This window comes from Ascaphus truei, chromosome 1, assembly GCF_040206685.1.
Source record: "Ascaphus truei isolate aAscTru1 chromosome 1, aAscTru1.hap1, whole genome shotgun sequence".
NCBI lineage: Eukaryota > Metazoa > Chordata > Amphibia > Anura > Ascaphidae > Ascaphus > Ascaphus truei.
This window is the reverse complement of record NC_134483.1, coordinates 179,937,702-179,957,079: the sequence shown is the minus strand read 5'-3', so window position 1 is coordinate 179,957,079 and position 19,378 is coordinate 179,937,702.

The window sequence follows — 19,378 nt, the reverse complement described above, 5'->3', positions numbered from 1 at the left end:
ACCCCCTCCTCTATCGATCTCTCTGTGGGGTTACCCAGGGCTCTGTTCTGGGATCGCCCCATCTTTTCTCTGTACACACTAACTCTAGGTGACCTAATCACATCTCTTGGGTTTAAATATCACCTCTATGCTGATGACACACAAATTTACTTTTCAACCCCTGACCTTACACCTGCTGTACAGACCAAAGTTTCTGAATGTCTCTCTGCGATATCATCCAGGATAGCCCACCGCCGACTTAAACTTAACATGGCAAAAACAGAGCTCCTCATACTTCCTCCCAAACCTGGCCCTACTAACACCTTCCACATTACTTTTGGAAGTACGATCATTCACCCAGTAGCCCAAGCACGCTGCCTAGGGGTCACACTCAACTCCTCTCTCACATTCTCCTCTCACATTCAAAACGTTTCTAAAACCTGTTGCTTTTTCCTCCGCAATATTACAAAGATACGCCCTTTCCTCTATTGCTCGACTGCTAAAACTCTGGCTCAGGCCCTCATTCTCTCCCATCTCGATTACTGTAATCTCCTGCTGTCTGGCCTTCCTGCCTCTCACCTGTCTTCCTTACAAATCTATCCTAAATGCTGCTGCCAGAATCACTCTACTCTTTCCTAAATCTGTCTCTGTGTCTCCCCTGCTGAAATCACTCTCCTTGCTTCCTATCAAATCCCGCATCTCGCACTCAATTGTCCTCCTCACTTTTAAAGCTTTACACTCTTCTGCTCCTCCTTACATCTCAGCTCTATTTTCTCACTATGCACCATCCCGACTCTTGCGTTCTGCTCAAGGATGTCTTCTCTCTTCCCCCTTTGTTTCTAAAGCCCTCTCCCACCTTAAACCTTTCTCACGGATTGCCCCTCACCTCTGTAATGCCCTTCCCTCAATACCCGACTAGCTCCCTCTCTATCCACCTTTAAAACCCACCTTAAGACACACTTGCATATGAGTAGCACCGTGGCTTATACTATACACATGATACATAAAGCTTGACCTCCTGCAGACGCACTTACCATAACGCCCTCCTACTGTCTCTGAATATTCTTCCTACCTACCAATTAGATTGTAAGCTCTTCAGGGCAGGGACTCCTCTTCCGAAATGTTACTTTTTATGTCTGAAGCACTTATTCCCATGATCTGTTATTTGTATTATTTGTTATTTAAATGATTGTCATGTGTATGACTACTGTGAAGCGCTATGTACACTAATGACTATATATAAATAAGACTTACATTACATTACATACTAAAATATTGCCCTCAAGGTTTTTAAACTTTAATAGCAACTGTTTCCAAGCATTCTCCCATCAGCATCTTTCATTGGAACCTAGTAAAATTATTATAGTATTATAGTGTCCCAGTGTCATAGTGTAAGACACTCTGACCTTACTGCTGGGCTTTTATTCTCCTCTGTATTTGCACTACTAAGTAAGGTAATGAGATATTTTGCACACTGCCCCCTGGACAGTCAGCTTTCTCCAGCCCAAACGCAACTAGGGGTCAAGAGGATAGAGTACTGGGGTGAATTTTTCTTATATGAACATACAATTTGTACTTCTCAACTCCAAAGGGACAGTAACATAAGAATATGAGTATTTTGCTCTTTTTTGTTAAATCAATGTTATTTATTTTTCATCCCTCTTGCAGTGTTATTTTCAAGTAGAGCTTTCTTATTCTTCATCATAATTTATACTAAGCACATATATTGATTCACTGTTTAGATTATTTTATGAAACATACTATTGGTACTATTGTTTTAATTTATCATATGTAGAAAGTGGCTTTTACATAAATAACTGTGTCGCTTGTTAGCTTGAGTTGTGGAGTGAAAATGAGTGGATATAGAGTATATGGAAACAGTATAAATAGTAAAAAAAAAAACCTCTGATATAACTGATATACCAATACTAAAAATATATACAATAATAAAAATAATAAAATAAAATGCAACATTACAATTTTCAGGTTTTGAAAAGCCCTCTTCGAGATATCCCCCAAAAATTCGGAAACACAAGGGCTGTCACAAAAGTCACTATAAGCACAGTACACTCTGCTTGAGAGTGCAATTTACAAGTATTACATTGGATAAAATAATAAACAGGCTGATGATACTTACTAAAAGTCTGTGGTTTTCAACATTTTCAGGCATATTGATCTTTTTCAAATGTATAATTATAGTGACTCTGAAATCTCTTAAAATGTATTATGATTTTGTGGAGACCTACTTCATTATCTGCACAAACGCTCTGCAGCGCTCATCATACAGATTGCATACAGAGCAACGAAAACTCGTCAGTTGTGTCACCTGAATAAAGCAGCTGGCCTTCTCCAGTCAATACGGAGAATGCAACGACAAAGAGAGAATTATAAACATTTGAAGCAATGTGTCATTTTACTAAAGTCTGCAACAAAGATGCTACAAAAAAAAATGAAGGAATATGCTTGTGTGATTCAATCCAGATATAGGTCCTACATCACAACCCAGCAAGCTGTGCATTGCTATAAGTGCACCCACAATGCCGTCTCAGTGCTACATTCGGCTTTCCACAAAATTGAGGAAAGAAGAACCGAATTACGACTAAGAAGCGCAATACAAATCCAGTCATGTTACTGTGCTCACATGGCCCAATCCAGATTCCTCATGATAAAAATAGTTGCTCTAAAGATTCAGTCTTTGGCTAGAATGAGGAAGAACTCTTTGCAAGGGAAAAAGGCACACGATTACAGGTTTACCAGCTACAAAAAAGAGTGGCCACGGGTAACGGTTAGGCGTGAAAACTACGATCGAACTGATGATGTACTGGAATCTTAAGTATCCTGAACCAAACGGAATTGGCCTCTCTACTGATACTTGGTCTTGTTACAGATGGGGCCCTTGATGAATGAGCTATGGACCAGGGTCCCCTGGTACTGAAGGAGCTTCAAAACAGTGCCACTGTAGCCGAGATACCCCGCCACACATCATTTGGGATTTCTCCACACATTGGAGAATTGGTCACCGTAAAAGATATAATACGCAAAGACAAAAAGTCTGCCAACTACCAAGCTGAAATGCTATGGGGGTCAATCAGAATGGATAAAAATTTCACCCAGGTTGAACCACCCATGATCCTGGATACTGAACCCGATGCAGATGGTCACCCTAAACTCAGGGAAGAAAAGAACACCAAACGCATGTGAAAACTCTTTAACCAAGCAGTTAAAAGAAGAGGAGCTTGAGAAAAGAGTCTTCTGTGGAGGTGAGGAAGCTAAGCACATAATTGAAATACTGTGCTTGGGAAAAGTCCTCCTAGAACAACTGAAGAGTTCTGATTTCAAGAACCTTCTGGAAGAGACATTAGTTACTTTGAAAAAGAGCTACAATTCCAGCGTGACTGAGGGTTCTCTTTCTCCATCTATTCTCATTTGAACCAAAGGCACATCTCGAGTGAGAGTGGAAGGATGGGCTTCGGCCATGGCTAACCCGAGCTACCCACAAACAGGGGAGGTATGTAACAGGGATTTAACCCCGTTTTAAATGAGGCTTCAATATAAGCCTGTAGTGGTCTAAGAAATACAGCAGGGAGCTGGTTAATTGCAAATAGACAATTAACAAGTCTCCACCTGGCTAATCAGACAGCTAGAAAGCCTCCAGATGGGAACTGACAGGGAGACTCAAGCACACAGAAGGACTGTGTGCTTCCAGCCAGACACCAGGGACCAGACCAGACCAGGGTGAAGCAAACTTGGGAACCTGCCAGAGACTGGGCCCTCAACGGGCACCAACCCAGACCCACACCCAGAGACTGACATGAAGGGCCACCTGCTTTGAGGTACCGCTTTTGGACTTTGGGGTCTTAGGTTTAAGTGAGGCTTATCCTCCCAGTCCCAAAGATAGAGACTGGGGATGTAACTTAACCCTGACAAAGGGATAAGATGTTTATTTATTGTGTGTTTCCGGCACTATTTAAAGTGACGGGATGAATAAAAACCATTGTTTAATTTCCCCAAATCAGTCTCCCTTGTTGTAACACTGCCCATGTCTCTTATAGTCACCTATATTTTTATTCAGTTTTTAATATGTTTTTCAACAGTTTCACAATATACATTTCCAATTCTAGTTTGTGATTGGTAAGATAACCTCGGATTACTTAATGCTTGGAGTTGCTGGGGAAACCTGTTCCTGGCTGTGTTAGAAACTTTGGTCTTATTCTATACACTCAGAAGCAGTCATTATGGCTGCTTAGGCCAAATACCCACATTGACATAAATGGGGGGTTTCAGACAATAAATGCCGCTTCATAGTATACTGTATACAGTAGAATTACCCCCTTTGTGTGTCAATTTAAATTGTGAATATACAGTACTTTGTGTCCTACAATTTGTAACGTACATTTACCTGATATTTTATCGATTGACTTCTTTTGGAAGATACAGTTTCTTTAGCAGATGGCTCTGACAGTTTTACGGTCTGACACACAGCTGCTGTGATTTAACAATGTAGTTCACATAGCTGATGATGCACTTACTGTAAGGATAAATTGCAATGACAGACTTTTCCATATAGTGGGTGAAATAAACCTTTACAGCACCAGTGTGTGTGCGTAACCCTTATTGTACCTGTGTGTCCTCGTGTGTGTGTGTGTGTGTGTGTGTGTGTGTGTGTGTGTGTGTACGTGTGTGTATATATATATATATATATGTAGAGGTATTAGTACCGTGTTAGCCGAGCTTCAATAATAAAAAAATAAATAGATGATACCGTTCTGTGGCTAACGAAATGCTTTTATTTACCAGCACAGATAACATTCCAATAAACACTGTTTATAGTATAGCTTTTGCTTGCATAATTCATTGTAACATCGCTGGAAGAAGAGATCAGTGTATCTCGAAAGCTCGCTCAAATAAAAGCATTTCGTTAGCCACAGAACGGTATCATCTATTTATTTTTTGATTATATATATATATATATATGTAACGGTCATATCACCCCACCCAATCGCATATACCGCGTGCGTGGAGGGAACATGCAATGTTACCAAGGGGGTGCGTGGTGCAATACCTGTTGGCTCACAGAAGGCTGAGCATCCGCTAAGGGAACCTGGGGCAATGTATTACAATACTAATGATGCAGCGCCTCCACCTGCGATGGCTCCCACCAGAGGGGGAGTAGTTCCTCGCAGGACAATACACAATGACCACACAGACAGCTCTATATAACTATTGACTTTACTACATGCAGCAACTTATCACATTACATCTCAACACATGCGCCACGGCGGACGCTAACCACTCTAGGCGTCACGGCGGACGCTACCACCTCTAGGCGTCACGGCGGACGCTACCACCTCTAGGCGTCACGGCGGACGCTAACCTCCCGCAGAGTGACCCCACCCTGTGTCCAGTAACCCCCACCCAAATGTCTTGCACTCCCCAAATCATATACCAATGTCTGCATATGTATGTGTGACTGCGCAGCCACTATGTCTGGTGATAGGCCTGGTTGGTGCACGTGAGTTGCAGGTTACCTGCCCGGGCTCCAGCCACGGGTACCGCGATATCACCGGAGTTCCGCCCGATCCGACGTTGTCCTCCACACCGCGTTGGGTGAATTCCAGCGCGGATAATATCACCTTAGTCCCAGGGTCTTTGATAGTGTTCTGAGCCCAGAACCCACCTCGCAGGGCCGCACGGCTTTAGCACTGTGTCCCTGACTAAGCTACCAATAAATGGGTCAGTGTCCCTATCTAGGGCCTGTCCCTATACTCCACAAGCTATTAAGTGGCTCAGGACCTAACTGGGGGCCTGGGGGCTGCTGGCCTAATGCAGAGGGTCACTGACCCCTGCATCCACCTCTTACCCCTAGCTGGTTCGGATCCTGACTGCCTGTGTCACTGCAAAACCCCGCGAAAAGTATCTCTCCTTTCCCGGGCAAATCCCTCAGCCCTATTGGCTCCCTGGCGTCAGGTGTCTCTGCCCCTATGCACCCTGGGGGCTGGCCGTCTATCCTCGCGCATGCGCGAGCTATCAGGGGCCTCCCGCGCTAGCTGGTATCCTGCGCATGCGCGAGCTAACTGTGATGGCGGCGCCCTGCTCCGCTAGCCGCCGGGCCGGTGGCAACGCGATCGCTGCCTTAGCGATGGCCCGATCACGTCCCCGGCAACCGGCCTGCTCGCCGCTCGCGTCCCCGGCAACCGCCCGACCCGCTTCCCTAGCAACCGGCCGCACAGCAACACCGCGCGCTCGCAACGGTGAAGGAGGAGGCGAGTGCGCAAGGGGGGGGGGACAAGGGAGGGGGCGAGTGCGCGAGGGGGACCTGGCTACATCCTCCCCCTGGTGAAACTCCAACGTCCCCGCTTGGACCACATAACTTACTACTATACACAACCGTTATATAATAAAAATGCATCTGGTACGAATACAACTTAGCACATTGCATCAACTTTAAACAAGGTTACACAATTCTGTGAGCATCACAATCACGGATTGGATTTTGCTCCGAGACCACTGCTGAGCCTCATACTGGGGTGCCCCCATTTGATCATAGGTTACCCGAGTTGGAGGGTACATGGCCCTTTGGCTCCTACGGAGTTGTTCTTCAGCAACTCCCTCTGGGGAGTAATAAGTACAGTCCTGAGGCTCAGCCTCGTCCCTTGAGGGGAGAAATGTCTCTGAACAGTCTCTGTTAGGCACAAAGCACGGGCTCTGTGGATCCAAAGGCTGGCCTGTTGGTGCCACCTTAGTAGGCGTTGGCCTACGGGGCCCTTTACCCGTAGCTCCTCCGGGAGATGCCCCTTCTGTGGAATAGTCCCTTTGAGAGGGTCCCTCCATAGGGTCTTCAGGAGTTTCAGAGTGGGTCTCGTTATTTACAGTCTCTTGACCCACCTCTGATAGATCGGACTCACCGTTGAGCGGTGTGGCCTGTATTTCTTCTTCTTCGCCTCCCACTTGGGGAATAGGGAGAAGGTGATTACGATGCCACACCTTTACCCGGCCGTCTGTGTCTTTGATGCGATAGACCGGGAGGCCGGGCATCTGTGACTCTACCTCATATACACCATCTCTCCATCGGTCTGCCAGTTTATGTTTTCCGGGGACTCCCAAATTACAAAGTAACACAGCGTCCCCAGGACGTAACTCTCGATATTTGACTTTATTGTCGTATCGTCTCTTATTGCCAGCATTCAGTTTAGCTGTAGACTTCTCAGCCTGTTGGTAAGCTTGCTGCAAACTGTCCTTTAGCCTTTGCACATACTGGAAATGGGTAGCATTGTGTATCCCATCCGTTGAGACTCGAAGACGCACATCTACGGGGAGTCTTGCCTCCCGCCCAAACATGAGGAAGTACGGGGAGAACCCAGTGGACTCATGGCGAGTACAGTTGTACGCGTGTACCAACGTTTCTACGTGACGACTCCATTCTGCTTTCTGCGTTCCCTTCAGAGTTCCAAGCATGTCCAACAGGGTCCTGTTAAATCGTTCAGGCAAAGCATCTCCTTCGGGGTGGTACGGAGTCGTCCGGGACTTGGCGACGTTCAGCATTTTAAGTAATTCTCGGATCAGAGTACTCTCAAAATCTCGCCCTTGGTCGGAGTGAAGTCGGTTTGGAAGACCGTAATGCACGAAGAACTTTTCCCATAGAACTTTCGCGACCGTGATAGCCTTCTGGTCTTTTGTGGGGAAGGCCTGTGCATATCGGGTGTAATGGTCCGTGATGACCAGCACGTTACCGATGCCTCGGCTATCAGGTTCGATACATAAAAAGTCCATACACACCAAGTCCATCGGACCAGAACTCTTAAGATGGGCCATGGGAGCTGCTCTGGTAGGCAACGTCTTGCGTTGAATGCACCGGGAACAACGGCGGCAGTGTTGTTCCACCGCTTCCCTCATCTTGGGCCAGAAGAACCGGTCTCGGACTAGCCCAAAAGTCTTCTCTACACCTAGGTGCCCGTGTTCATCGTGTAGGGACTTCAACACCAGGTATTGTAAGTTCTTGGGTAGGACTAGTTGTCTCCTATCCGGGTGATTATGATATTGCACCACCCGATAGAGCAAGCAGTTGTCCACTTCAAATTTGTCCCATTCTCGCATGAGTAAGGCCACCAAGTCATTGGGCGCACGTTTCAGAAGGGCTGGGTTCCTTTTTTCAACGGCGTGCCGGATGATGCTAGCGACCGGATCTCGAATTTTGTAGTCTACCAGATCTTTCCACCGGAACACCTTGTCGTGCGTGAGGTGCATCCCCTTTGGGTCGCAGTAGGCGGCGGGGACAGCCTGCGACTGGCATCCCAAAGAGTCGATCACTCGTAACTCGGAGAAGGCCACTTGGTCATTATCTATGGCTGCAGTTTTACACATAGCCCGCACTCCGGGGCCGGGAAGTTCTTCCCATTCCTCATCATCGGGGGTAGCGAGTAGTCCTGGTCTTCGGGAGAGGGCGTCCGCCCCAATATTCAATGGCCCCGGCTTATACTTCAAGGAGAAGCTGTAGTTACTGAGGGCGGCCTGCCATCGGTGGCCTGCTGCATCTAGTTTGGCCGACGTATTGATGTACGTGAGGGGGTTGTTATCCGTCCTTACCTCGAAGGTGACACCGTACAAGTAATCGTGGAGCTTCTCGGTGATCGCCCACTTGAGAGCCAGAAACTCCAACTTGTGGACGGGGTATCTCTGCTCACTGGGTGTCAAGCTTCGGCTGATGTAAGCTACCGGCCGCAGGCCCTCCGGGTGCTTCTGGTGCAGGACGGCGCCTAGTCCATTTAGACTAGCATCCACATGCAGGACGTAAGGCTGTTCGGGATCCGCATAAGCAAGTACAGGCGCTTCGGTCAGACACTTCTTCAGCTTCAGGAAGGCCTGCTCACACTCAGAGGTCCATTTGTCACCAAACGGTTGGCGGGCTGGTACAGCCTTCTTCCCGGTCTCGGAAGGGTATATCTTCAACAGATTGTTCAAGGGTTTAGCCATGCTCGAGTACCCTTCCACGAAGCAGCGATAATACTCACAGAACCCCAGGAAGGATCGCAGCTCTGTGACGTTCTCTGGGCGAGGCCAGTTCACCACGGCCTCTACCTTGGCAGGGTCGGTTGCGATCCCTTTGGCGGACACGATGTGCCCCACGTAGGTCACCGAGGTATGGCAAAATCGGCACTTGTCTAGGGACAATTTCAACCCTTCGTTTCCCAGACGATCGATCACCTTAAACAACCGCTCTTCGTGCTCTTCCAGAGTCCTTCCGAAGACGATGATGTCGTCCAGGTACACCAGGCACTCCCGGGGAATCATGTCCCCGATAGTCTTTTCCATCAACCTTTGGAACGTAGCAGGCGCCCCACATATACCTTGGGGCATACGGGTGAATTGATAGAATCCCAGGGGGCAGACGAAAGCCGTTTTCTCCTGGTCTTCCGCCGTCATGGGCACCTGATAGTACCCTGATCGGAGGTCCAGCACGCTAAACCAGTGACTCCCATTCAGCGCATTCAGGATCTCTTCAATGCGCGGAAGGTTGTATTGATCCGGGATCGTGCGGTTGTTCAGTGTCCGATAGTCGATACACAGTCGTACGGACCCGTTCTTTTTCCGCACCACCACTATGGGCGACGCATAAGGTCCTCGGGATTCCGTCACAATCCCAGCGGTTTCCATGTCTTGGATGGCGTTCCTCACATCGTCCACATCCCGAGGGGCAAGGCGACGAGAACGTTCCCGGAACGGGGTGGCATCACTCATCCGAATGGTATGTTGGGCACTGCGGCTGCACCCCACATCCATCTCGCTCGTGGAGAACACATGTCGTCGTTGCATCAGCTGGGTGGTCAACCGTTTTTTCCACTCTGTGGACAGTGTCGATTCGCCGAAGTTGAAGTCCAGATCGACTATCCGCTCGTGCGCGGCCGCCGCCTTCACCTGAGGTGTGGCTCCCACCGGGCTGACCGGATATATGCATCCCATCTTCTGGTCGACATCAAACTCCATCGGAAAGGGGGAGAGATTCTGCACATATACGTGGGTTCGAATAGGGATCTTAGCCGTCCATTCCCTCACTTCGGGTAGTATTCTATACCCTCGCTGAACCTCTTCTTCTTCAGGCTCACTCTCCAGCGAGAACAGTTGGTCGTTCTGGTCTCGGTCGGGATAACAACACCAGACGGCCATCTTTTGCACTCCCCCTGGTAATATGGTCGTCAGTCCTCGTTGACGATTGTAGAGGTCCCCATGACGCTCCAATGCATACACCCGGTGGCATTCTTCTCGTAAGATGGGGTCTAGGAGCGAATCGGCCAGCGGCAACTCGTTGGTCTCTCTCAAGTAGGCTCGGATTATAGCTTGCACTATGTCTGCATTGGTTCCCAAGATGATTGGGTACTTGCAATGGTCTTGGGGCTCCGGGCATACCATGGCCGCTACCTGCATGGGGTGCTTCTTGCCGGTGTTCAGTTGGAGTATGTCCAGTTGGACCTTTACAATCCCATCGATGGGGTAGTTTTCATTACTTAACCCCCTAACCTTCATATGTTCGGCCGGCCTTAGTGGGCAGTGTTGAAGGTGCTGATCATAAAACCTGCGATATATTATGGTTACTTGTGACCCTGTGTCCAATAGGGCCGAGGCGTATATCCCTTCTAGTACCACGGGCACGATGGCCGCAGGGCCCACTTGACTGCAAGCTTCACCGGATGGGGCGTCATCACTGGGGCCGGCGTCAGAAGGGGCATCCGGGGTTCCAGTTCCAGAATGAGTGAGTTCGAGGTCAGCTTCTGCCATTGGTACACTGCAGACCATAGATCGGGCTGATTTTCCTCTATCGGAAGGGTGTTCCTCAGGGTGAACTTCCTTTTCTGGGCAATTACGGATTACGTGGCCCTTCTTGCCGCAGTTATAGCATAGCACTGGGCGGCTTTCCGGGCGACTCGTGGATGGGGAAGGTGGTCGGTAGGGGGGTCGTGGTTTGTACCCTTTGGACAAGGCAGTAGACTCTTCCTTCTTTTCCGTAGAGCCCTTTCCTTTGGAGGCAGAGGAGCTCTTAGGTGTAGCGGTGGAGTGTAGCATAACATGAGCCTCCTGTAGTTTCACTTGCCGCAGCAACTCGGTGAACTTGTAGGGGCCCCCATCCATTATCTTGCTGCGGAGCATGTTGGCTATGGGGTGAGTGGGGCTTGATCCCCGCAGATACTGTTTATGGAGAGCTTCATCCATCCCCGATGCGGAGACCAGCTTACGATTGAGTAGGACCCCGAGGACCAGCTGTAGGCGGTGGATGAAAGCCGACAGGTCCTCTCCTTCCTTCTGATAAAGACGGAAGTACTTCGTCCAGAGCGCTCCTTCGTCTTCTGCTAGTCCATACGCCTCCAACAGGAACACCACCATTTCCAACGCTGTCAACTCTGGGTGTTGGTCCCTGTGGATGGTCAACATAGTAGACGCAGGGGGTCTGAGGCATTCCATAATACGCTGCCGCTTTACAGTGTCAGTGCACGACCACTCCTCTACTACTTTTACTGCATTCCCCCTCCACAGGTCTATTCCTTCTTCCCCCTGGGGTATTGGAAGTACTCCAGAGAAGGCCTTAAGCTTCCTATAACTTTGAGACTGGGATGCCACAGTGAGGGCTTCTACGAATTGGGGTAGCGTCACCCCCATTATGGAACCTTCGTTCGTTGCTCTCTCTCCGATAGGCCGAGAGTTTACCTCGCGGGGTGGAGAGGGAGGACTGTCAGCCCAACTACTGGCGTCCGGGAGGCCGCTTGGGGTAAAGGAGACTTTGGGTTGGGGACGGTCAACCCGGTTTGGGGTACTGGACACGGGGGTAAGTGGCGTCCAGGTACTGGTGGACGGTTCGTCGGGATCTTGAGGAGGGGCTCTGAGCGAGAACATTTCCCGTATTACTGGCAAGTCCGAGTATATAAGGGGGTATCCTTCTGGTGGGCACTCGGGGGCTATTAGAATATTCGGGGCCGCTTCAGGGCCTATGTCCCGGCATACGGTGAATAGTAGTGCACTCAAGTGATAAGTAGAGTCGAACACCCTGCCACGGTACCATATTCTATCTGCGCCTAAGAGTTTGCTCAGTGAGTTCCGGATGTCAGTTTCAGGTACTAACGCCGGGACGTTACCTACTGCAACCACATGTCTAGGTGGTTCACGGACGGTGGTGGCCCACGCGTGGACCTCTTGACGTGAGGGAATTACCATGATGCTGATTTTTGGTGATTCGGTTTTGAATAGGGCACCCCAGGTCTAAGATCTCAGCAGCGCCTCCAAATGTAACGGTCATATCACCCCACCCAATCGCATATACCGCGTGCGTGGAGGGAACATGCTATGTTACCAAGGGGGTGCGTGGTGCAATACCTGTTGGCTCACAGAAGGCTGAGCATCCGCTAAGGGAACCTGGGGCAATGTATTACAATACTAATGATGCAGCGCCTCCACCTGCGATGGCTCCCACCAGAGGGGGAGTAGTTCCTCGCAGGACAATACACAATGACCACACAGACAGCTCTATATAACTATTGACTTTACTAAATGCAGCAACTTATCACATTACATCTCAACACATGCGCCACGGCGGACGCTAACCACTCTAGGCGTCACGGCGGACGCTACCACCTCTAGGCGTCACGGCGGACGCTACCACCTCTAGGCGTCACGGCGGATGCTAACCTCCCGCAGAGTGACCCCACCCTGTGTTCAGTAACCCCCACCCAAATGTCTTGCACTCCCAAAATCATATACCAATGTCTGCAAATGTATGTGTGACTGCGCCGCCACTATGTCTGGTGATAGGCCTGGTTGGTGCACGTGAGTTGCAGGTTACCTGCCCGGGCTCCAGCCACGGGTACCGCGATATCACCGGAGTTCCGCCCGATCCGACGTTGTCCTCCACACCGCGTTGGGTGAATTCCAGCGCGGATAATATCACCTTAGTCCCAGGGTCTTTGATAGTGTTCTGAGCCCAGAACCCACCTCGCAGGGCCGCACGGCTTTAGCACTGTGTCCCTGACTAAGCTACCAATAAATGGGTCAGTGTCCCTATCTAGGGCCTGTCCCTATACTCCACAAGCTATTAAGTGGCTCAGGACCTAACTGGGGGCCTGGGGGCTGCTGGCCTAATGCAGAGGGTCACTGACCCTTGCATCCACCTCTTACCCCTAGCTGGTCCGGATCCTGACTGCCTGTGTCACTGCAAAACCCCGCGAAAAGTATCTCTCCTTTCCCGGGCAAATCCCTCAGCCCTATTGGCTCCCTGGCGTCAGGTGTCTCTGCCCCTATGCACCCTGGGGGCTGGCCGTCTATCCTCGCACATGCGCGAGCTATCAGGGGCCTCCCGCGCTAGCTGGCATCCTGCGCATGCGCGAGCTAACTGTCATGGCGGCGCCCTGCTCCGCTAGCCGCCGGGCCGGTGGCAACGCGATCGCGGCCTTAGCGACGGCCCGATCGCGTCCCCGGCAACCGGCCTGCTCGCCGCTCGCGTCCCCGGCAACCGCCCGACCCGCTTCCCTAGCAACCGGCCGCACAGCAACACCGCGCGCTCGCAACGGTGAAGGAGGAGGCGAGTGCGCAAGGGGGGGGGACAAGGGAGGGGGCGAGTGCGCGAGGGGGACCTGGCTACATCTATATATATATATATATATATAGCAAATGGAAATATACTGTATGCTCATTTGCATGTCTTAGGCAGGTCTGCAACCCCACCTTTCACCATTATCACCCAGCACACAGCACTTCCACTGAAGCAAGGGATTTTTGGAAATGACATGCAAATGAGCACACAGTGCCACTTTTTGATTCAAAAACCATTTTAAACATGGTTCCCTATAGGCTTAAGCTTGCTGCATGGTCACAGCTTTGAGCACAGCCGGGTTAAGATGCATAGCCAGAAAACCCACCCACAGACAGCTGTTTCGACCTTACTGGGTCTCATCAGTGTGGGGTTGGTTATCTGGCTATGCAATGAAGCAATGAGGATGGGGTTTACCATACTTAGTTAAGTTATGGTGAGTAACAAAAGTGACAAAAACCTACCACAGCAAAGCATATAACAAATGGAAATATACTGTATGCTCATTTGCATGTCTTAGGCAGGTCTGCAACCCCGCCTTTCACCATTATCACCCAGCACACAGCACTTCCACTGCAGCAAGGGATTCTGGGAAATGACATGCAAATGAGCACACAGTGCCACTTTTTGCTTCAAAAACCATTTTAAACATGGTTCCCTGTAGGCTTAAGCTTGCTGCATGGTCACAGCTTTGAGCACAGCCAGGGTTAAGATGCATAGCCAGAAAACCCACCCACAGACAGCCGTTTCAACCTTAATGGGTCTCATCAGTGTGGGGTTGGTTAACTGGCTATGCAATGAAGCAATGAGGATGGGGTTTACCATACTTAGTTAAGTTATGGTGAGTAAAAAAAGTGACAAAAACCCACCACAGCAAAGCATATAGCAAATGGAAATATAACTGTATGCTCATTTGCATGTCTTAGGCAGGTCTATACAAAAAAAAAAGACTGCGCCTTTTGTTATCTACTGCAATAGTGTACAAACTATAATGTATTTTCAAAAATTATAAAAAAATAAATAAATATTAAAAGGATACTTATATATACCAGAAAATGATGCAATAGCAATATTATCCACAAAAATAAAAGTAAAAACTAAATCATATAACATAAACTAGTATTACCAGTGACAATTCTAATTAAAACATAAAAACATGCATGAATGAGAAAAATAAAAAAGGATGAGTGAACATTGAGGAATATTAGGAAAAAATAAAAAATAAATATATATAAAAATAGAGTCCACAAAAACCATATAATTATAGTTCTGTTGAGATGGATGGAATGGATGATGGCCCTCTATATAGGATACTGACAGCTTTCTGAAAGGAACAACGACCTCCCAATGGATCTAGGAAAACGAGAAGAGAAGAAAGCGCCCGATCCTAGTGTTGTATGATAAGATACAAAATTCAATATTCCAATAAAACTCCAACAAATGCACACTCACAAACATAAAAAGTAATCAAGCATGTAATGAGTAATACTCATAAACCAGACGCTGGAAACTGCTGCTCCGCTCACACGTCCTGCTCCCACATGTTGTATGGCACCTCTGAGCTACCGTCCAGCAGGAGCTCCAGAGAGTATGCAGCTACTCCTGTTGTCAACTGGAAACAAACTGTAGTGAACAGAGTTTCCTGATAGGAGGATGGGAGATGGTAGGGCCATGGGAAACAAATCACCAGTGTGTCACCATGAGGTAGCGTCTCATAGTCCCAAAATCAGTACGTCAGCGCGGGGCAGCGTCACAGAGTCCCAGAGTCCCAGAGTCTTAGTGAGAGTCCCAGATAGAAAAAGGTCTGGTGCAGTGACCGTCACTAGTTTAACTAGTATCCCTACGCGTTTCTTCACACAGGTGATTTTATCAGGGTTCAGTGTGAAGAAACGCGTAGGGATACTAGTTAAACTAGTGACGGTCACTGCACCAGACCCTTTTCTATCTGGGACTCTCATTAAGACTCTGGGACTCTGTGACGCTGCCCCGCGCTGACGCGCTGATTTTGGGACTCTGGGACGCTACCTCATGGTGACACACTGGTGATTTGTTTCCTATGGCCCTACCATCTCCCTTCCTCCTATCCGGAACCTCTGTTCACTACAGTTTGTTTCCAGTTGACAACAGGAGTAGCTGCATACTCTCTGGAGCTCCTGCTGGACGGTAGCTCAGAGGTGCCATACAACTCGTGGGAGCAGGACGTGTGATCGGAGCAGCAGTTTCCAGCGTCTGGTTTATGAGTATTACTCATTACATTCTTGATTACTTTTTATGTTTGTGAGTGTGGATTTGTTGGAGTTTTATTGGAATATTAAATTTTGTATCTTATCATACTAAGCTAGGATTGGGCGCTTTCTTCTCTTCTCGTTTATATATATATATATATAAATAAGAAAAACAAACAAAAAACAGGTGCACTCATAGTGTAGAAAGTTTTTAAATTTATAAGGAACTGAAATTAAAATATGAACTGCGTACTCACAAACAAATCAGATATTATCGCATGTATGAGATAAATACTGAATCGCCAACAACTGCAGCAGGGTCCCAACTGAGCCTTCCCCGTCTCTGAACAGGGGGGCCGATGATCGTGGCAAACACTCCGTGTACCGGAAGTAGATGTTACACCGGTACTGCCCGCAGACGAGACCCGTCCCTTCTACTGAGGTGAGGAACGTATAAGGGCACACACCCGCAGCAAAAGGAGCGTGTCCGGAGTGTGGTGATTGCGGCGTTGCCAGGCCAGGTGATGTTAGCTAGCAATACTTGCCGGTACCGGTGAAGAAGTGCCGTCGTCGTTGCCGTTAGCCTAGGTCAGGGATTGGAGAATTCCGGAAGGTCGTTTGTCCAAGTGAGGGTCGAGAACAGAGAAGGACGTCCGCCAAGCCAAGTCGTAACCTGAGTGAATGAGAGAGAAAGAACGCCAGAGTAGTAATCCCAGAGGAAACTATGTCGAGCAATGAATGAGTGGCAGGACAGGCAATATAAAGCGTGGCTGACCAATAGGAAGAGGAGGCAGGCCTGGAGGAGTACATGGAGCTGTCCTGGATAGGCTGTCCAAAGGAGGATACAGGTGAGCAGTCTTTATGCCTGATTGATCCTTGTGTGTGTGTTGGGGGCGGAGTCTCACTGCAGGAGCAGTGAATAAATTAAAAGAATCCTGGGCGCGCTCTGTAACAGAGACGGCGCGCGCTCGTTAACGGCAGCAGCCGTCACAGCTCGAGCCGCCCGTGGTATGGTAAGCGTCCGCCGCGCACGAGGAGGAAATTCCCTGACAGCCGAGACCGGAGGGAGCCGATGCCGGGAGCGCCCCGCAGCAGCAGGAGGAACATGAGGTGAGGGAAGGCCATGCCGCGGCAACTGCGGGCCCCGAATCCTCACAGTACCCCCCCTCAGGATTGGCCTCAGGACGATCCTCCCAGGGTTTAGATGGAAACTTCTTTCGGAAATGTTTGAGAAGTCCAGGTGCATGGATATCTGTAAGAGGTACCCATGATCTCTCTTCGGGTCCAAAGCCCTTCCAATGGACCAAGAAGTGAACCTTACCTCTTGAGAGGCGGGAATCCAGTATAGCCTGGACCTCATACTCCTCGTAGCCCTGTACGATCACTGGATCAGGTTTAACCATGTGGTCCAGAAAGAGGGAACTGGAGATGAAGGGTTTGAGAAGCGAGGTGTGAAAAACATTAGGGATTCTCATGTTTTGAGGTAATTGAAGTCGGAAGGGAACCGGATTTACCTGCTCCATGATGGAAAAGGGACCGAGAAACCTAGGTGCAAATTTGGGGAAAGGAGTCTTGAGATGAAGTTCTTGGAAGACAGCCAGACCTTGTCCCCGGGTTTGTAGTTGGGTGCCGGACGGCGGTGACGATCGGCCTCGGTTTTAGATGTCAAGGAGGCTTTTTGTAGTGCAGATTGAATTCTGGACCAAGAGTCCTGTAAGAGGGCGATATGCTCGTCCACGGCTGGTACTCCAGAGGAGTTTTTGGAAATAGGTAGGCGAGCCGGATGGAATCCGTAGTTGATAAAGAAGGGAGTCTCACGGGTAGACTCATTCCTGGAGGAATTGAAGGCATACTCTGCCCAGACAAGCAATTCTGCCCAATCATCCTGAGAGTTAGAGACGAAGCATCTTAAGTATTTCATGAGGGATTGATTAACCCTCTCGGTCTGTCCGTTAGATTGAGGGTGGTATCCAGAAGAAAAGGAAGATGAGATGCCCAGTCTTTTGGTGAAATTCCTCCAGAATTTGGAGACGAATTGGGAGCCCCGATCAGATATGATGGAAGTGGGAATCCCATGAATACGGAAAATCTCTTTGGAGAAAATATCAGCTAGGGCGGGTGAGGAGGGTAATTCTTTGAGAGGGATAAAATGTGCCATCTTGGAAAACCGGTCCACTACAACAAGAATGGTGTTCATGCCATTCGACCTAGGCAACTCCACAATAAAATCCATTGATATGTGGGACCAGGGACGCTCCGGAATAGGTAAGGGTAAGAGAAGGCCCTGAGGTTTCTGATGAGGAATCTTGTTACGCGCACATACCGGACAGGACCGTGTAAATTCAAGAATGGTTCTGACCATATTGGGCCACCAGAAAGTGCGACGGATGAGATCCAATGTCTTCTTGGAAGATGTTTTTGTGATTTGATGATCTTCTCAAGATTCTTGAACGCCGCAGCCGCTAAGATTCTTTGTTTAGAAAGGATGGACTTGGTGGTCTTTTCCGGTCTCTCTTCAGAAGAGTGTTGCCTGGAGAGGGCATCCGCCTTGACGTTCTTAGTGCCGGGAATATATGAAAGAACAAAATTAAATCTGGAGAAAAATAATGACCAGCGGGCTTGGCGAGGACCTAAACGACGGGCATTCTCAATGAACAGTAAGTTTTTATGGTCCGTGAGGATAGTGAATGGCTCTTTAGACCCCTCCAGAAGATGCCTCCATTCTTGAAGAGCCAACTTGACGGCCAAAAGTTCCCTATTGCCCACATCATAATTTCTTTCAGCAGAAGAAAACTTTTTGGAGAAAAACCCGCAAGGGTGAAGTTTATCCTGGGAAGAAAATTTCTGAGACAGAACCGCACCCGCCCCACAGTCCGAAGCATCAACCTCTAGGGTGAATGGGAAATTAGTGTTCGGATGTCGAAGGAGGGGAGCAGAGACAAAGGCTTGTTTCAGCGTTTTGAAAGCCGTGACTGCCTCCAGAGACCAAGATGAAGGATCTGCACCTTTTTGGGTCAGTGCCGTGATAGGAGCGATGATAGTAGAAAAGTTACGGATAAACGTCCGGTAATAGTTGGAAAAACCTAAAAATCGTTGAATAGATTTGAGGGAATTGGATTGCGGCCAATCTACGACGGCTTTCAGTTTCTCTGGGTCCATGGCCAAGCCTCTGTTGGAGATGATATACCCAAGAAAGGAAGTGGTAGACTGGTGAAAAATGCATTTCTCCATTTTATCAAACAACCGGTTCTCTTGGAGGCGTGAAAGCACAAACTTCGTGTGGATGATATGGTCCTGTAAGTTTTGGGAGAAAATAAGAATGTCATCCAGGTAGACAATGACAAAGTGATTTAGGACGTCCCGAAAAATGTCATTGATAAAGTCCTGAAAAACTGCTGGTGCGTTGCACAAACCGAAGGGCATCACTAGGTATTCGTAGTGTCTGCTACGGGTGTTGAAGGCAGTCTTCCATTCATCGCCCTCACGGATGCGGATGAGGTTGTATGCCCCACGAAGGTCAAGTTTGGTAAAGAGGTTGGCCCCCTGAAGTCTGTCGAAGAGTTCGGAGATAAGTGGGAGTGGATAATGACTTTTCACCGTAATATGG